This window comes from Colobus angolensis, unplaced genomic scaffold (genome assembly GCF_000951035.1).
Source record: "Colobus angolensis palliatus isolate OR3802 unplaced genomic scaffold, Cang.pa_1.0 Scaffold11, whole genome shotgun sequence".
In the NCBI taxonomy this organism is placed as follows: Eukaryota; Metazoa; Chordata; class Mammalia; order Primates; family Cercopithecidae; genus Colobus; species Colobus angolensis.
Genome location: NW_012112030.1, coordinates 8,410,598 through 8,414,933, shown reverse-complemented (window position 1 = coordinate 8,414,933; position 4,336 = coordinate 8,410,598). Strand labels below are relative to the sequence as shown.

Sequence of the window (4,336 nt, the reverse complement as noted above, 5' to 3'; positions counted from 1 at the left end):
TGGGAAGCCGATGTGGGAGGACTGCTTGAGGCCAGGCATTCAAGACCAGCAGAAGCAACATAATGAGACCCCATCTTTACAAAAGAAAAAAAAAAAGCTTTTCTGGCTCGTACTCTCTTTTCTATTTGAAACATTTCATATGAGAACATGATGTTTGGAACTGTGGCAGCTATCTTGTGACTATGATAATACCTCTTTAATACATTGAAGATAACAGACCATAAAGGTATCTTTCCTTATCAGAGATGTAAATTGAATGAAGTCAGCCATGCAAACATGCCAGTAGATGGAGGCAAGGGCAGAGTTCCCTAGCAGGAAGTACAGTGCATCTGCAGAGATGTCCTCAATGGGCATTATTTGACTAGTCACAAACCAAATTTGCCCTTCTTTCTCCCTTTTCCCCTCTCATGCTGAAGATTCTCTTCCCTCTGATTGAAACTTTTTTTTTAGTGATGGGGTCTTGCTATTATTGTCCAGGCTGAACTTGAACTCCTGGGCTCAAGGGATATTCCTGCCTCAGCCTCCTGGGTAGCTGGGACTATAGGCTTGGGCTTGTGCCAGCAGAAACATCCTTTCTTTAGATATGACAAGAGTACTGAATTAGCCCCAATACTTAAGACCTGAGTGCAGAGCTAAAAGTAAGCAAAATTTACTTGGCTTATCATTAGGGATTCATGCACAAACCCTGCAATTTGGCCCTAATATGGATGTTTTCATTTTTTTTTTTTTTTCTTGAGACAGAGTCTTGCTCTGTTACCCAGGCTGAAGTGCTATGGCATGATCTCGGCTCACTGCAACCTCCGCCTCCCGGGTTCAAGTGATTCTCCTGCCTCAGCCTCCCAAGTAGCTGGGATTACAGGTGCACACCACCACGCCCAGCTAATTTTTTGTATTTTTAGTAGAGATGGGGTTTCACCATGTTGGCCAGGCTGGTCTCGAACTCCTGACCTCGTGATCCGCCCACCTTGGCCTCCCAAAGTGCTGAGATTAAAGGTGTGAGCCACTGCGCCTGGCCAAGTTCATTCTTTCTCTTCCCTGGAGATTACGTTAATTTCAGTGCTTATAACTGTGATAAACCAAATTCTTCACCTTCCCTATTCCCTATCTCCCAAATTCTTCTCTATGCATTAGTTAGGAGTGACTGTAGAATGCTACATAAATTGGGCTGGGCACGGTGGCTCACGCCTGTAATCCCAACATTTGGGGAGGCCAAAGTGGGCAGATCACGAGGTCAGGAGTTCGAGACTAGCCCGGCCAACATGGTGAAACCCCGTCTCGACTAAAAATACAAAAAAATTAGCTGGGCATGGTGGCGTGCGCCTGTAATCCCAGCTACTTGGGAGGCTGAGGCAAGAGAATCGCTTGAACCCAGGAAGCAGAAGTCACAGTGAGCCGAGATCGAGCCATGGCACTCTAGACTGGGTGACAGAGCAAGACTCTGTCTCTAAAAAAAAAAAAAAGGGGTTTATCTATCATGAAAAAAAAGTCCTATCATTCAGTTAATAAGTAAGGTTACACTGTGTTGTTTCAACCAAGTTTGAGTAATTAGGGATGCATATCAGATTCGTTATTTGGCAATTTCTTTTGTTTGTCCTGGGGTCACAATAATTCAAGAACTCAGATTCACATAAATACGTGGATACAGATGGCATCAGTTTTTTCACTACTTTACAGTATCAGGGTAATCACAGGGGAGCATGCCCAGAATACTGGCTAAAGAAATGACATGATTAACTTTTTTAGCTACTGATAGTGGAAATTTTGGTAAGTATATTTTCTGAGTCATAGGGTAGACTAAATTACCAATCCATCAGTCAGTTTCTATTACTCACCAAAGATTTTTATTCAGTGAAGAAAAATGTTTTATTTGACAACTTACTATTCTTACACTATAATTTTCATCATATGTAAATGAATTAGGAGTCTCAAAGAAGTCGCTGTTCTTTATCAGCTCTTCCACTCACATACTTAATTTTCATTCAAGCCTTCTCATTATGTGCAATGAGAGTATTCAGTTTGTTTAATACTGGTTGTTTGCCTTGACAAAGTAAGCCAGCTTGCTGAGTTAGTCTTAATCATTAAAGTGAACAAGACACCCATTCACTTTATTTGCATTTTTTTCTTCATGATGAAAATGCCAGTTCAATACTGGCTTGGAAACCCGATTTTCACCTTACCTTAATCAAGCCAGAGTACCCCTTGATAATGGAGTGGAATTTTAAAGTTACTTCCCACTTTGGTACAAATTTGTGTTAAAAGGATTCAAACAGCTGGATTTACTGAATTTTATCATATTGAACATGAGAAAACCCAGAGGTTAGCTTCCTGAGATAAAAGGATTTTCTGTGACCAATGCTGGGCACATCGAAAACTTTCAAAATTTGGCTCCATCTGCTCACATGTCCATACATATTCTCTGCTTAATTTCATATCTCTTGAAAATCCCACTTTCCTTGTAGAAAATTTCTTGTTACAAGTTGAAGACTTCAAATTCACCATTCAAAAACATAACAGAGTCCAATGAAACTGCCAAATTGTTAACATTTATGCTTTTATCCAACTCTAAGATAATAATGATCCAGGTTTGGCTAAATCTACCAGTTATTTAAGGTTGTTTTTTGAGCACATTAAAATGTATCATTAGAAATCCTTCCATAAAAATGCTTTTTAAAAAGTCAGTTTGCCTGCCTCTTGTTTTCAAACGAATCCAGTCATATCTGTAAAACAAGTTTCCATCAGATTTCACTTTATAAGCAACATTTCCTCTTCTAAGCCACCTGAAACTGTCTTTGAAGAGATCTTCAAACCATTTCAAAAATTTGTTTGTTGGTTTGTGCTTTCTTGGGTTAATGCTTCTGGAGTCGTCTCCAAGTTTCAAAATTTGCATGGCTGCCTTTTTTTTTTTTTTTTTTAACTTTGCTTCAAGTCAGTCTTAAATCATGTAGGTACTGCTCGAGGTTTGCTCGAGCAAGATGAACTTAGGTTTGGTCTTATTTGCATTTTACCATAACTGGGCTTACATTCTAAATAAGTAACTAAATACCACCTATGAGTTTGATTAACTGTGGCTGCTTGCCACTTTTTAGTTCTGGTCAGGGTGGTGCTATTGTTTTCCTCAGGTTCATTATCAACATCTTCCGTGACGGCTCTGACACAGCACCGATTCCACTACCATTATTTTCCTTGGTCTCAAGTTGACACTTAAACTGTCCAGTTTTAAACCTCCGATCCGTGTTCCCAAATGAAAACATGACTTTCATTATGAATTACACGTCAAGGGACCAAACCAAGGCGCTCGGGGCGGCGAGAACCGGGACACAGCGCTTCGCCTGGGCTGGTAAACAAACCGCCGCGCAGGCGCAATTGCAACAGGACCGCAACCTGGTAGCTGCCAATGGGGTTTTTCGTAGAGTGAAAAGCGGAAAAGCCAAACAAAACGCTGGTTCCAAGGTGATAAACTGGCTGACTTTCTCTATTTTTACTTTTTAAAAAAAATTTGTTTCTGAAGAACGAGTTGTGCGGCCTCCCGGGCCTCGCAGAGATCTTCATGGAATTCCTCTGCCCCAGAGAAATGCCGCTAGCCTGTCGACTAGTTATATTAGCCTAATTTTTTATCTTGACCTTTTTCATTTGACTGCAGCACTAATCCTAATCCATTGGTGCAGCAAGAAGAAAAAAAAAAAAAAAAGGGCGGGCGGAATCTCAACGCCACGGAAAACCTTTCTACTGGGCCGGCCTTCCCCAAACCACGCGAGATCTGCCTGAGGAGAAGCGCGACCTCGGGAGGGCACGTTTGCGCATGCGTCTGGCTCATCATTTTTAGCGCGCAAAAGTTTCAAAACTTTCCGCCTAGTGGGAGGCGGCGCCCTTGGGGAGTGTCCGTCGCGTTGATCTGATGGATTCAAGTACAGAACACCACGTTCTATGAGATTTTCCTGGCAAAAGTCCACAAGCTTGTGTGGTCGTCCCTACTTTCCGTTTTTATATTGGCCGTGAACTCTGTGAGGGGAGGTTTCGGCGAATCAAGTAGTAAAGGAGTGGGAGCGAGAGAGCCCATCAATGAGGTTGTAGAATAAGACAGAAATCTGAAGGGCCGAAGGTTTTATTTATTTTTTGGCTGGTGACCAAGAGGATATGAGTGTGAGCTAAGGTAATACCGTGGGAAGGAAAAGATGGGAAGATTTGAGAGGTAAATGAAGGCAGTAGCTCTATAGCCTACCTGGGAGGCCAGACGAAAGAAGTTGACAGTAGGCCGGGCGCGGTGGCTCAAGCCTGTAATCCCAGCACTTTGGGAGGCCGAGACGGGCGGATCACGAGGTCAGGAGATCGAGACCAT

At 42.3% G+C, this 4,336-nt stretch overlaps 1 protein-coding gene across 1 annotated transcript in view; it reads left to right on the top strand.

The window, feature by feature from the left end:
* The first annotated feature begins 3,821 nt into the window (after nucleotides 1-3,821).
* GPR19 (G protein-coupled receptor 19) overlaps nucleotides 3,822-4,336 on the top strand; it is a 38,002-nt gene continuing 37,487 nt past the window's right edge. The window contains exon 1 of the mRNA XM_011953863.1: nucleotides 3,822-3,956. The gene's annotated coding sequence lies outside the window, so the exon portion shown is untranslated. The remainder of the gene's footprint in view (nucleotides 3,957-4,336) is intronic.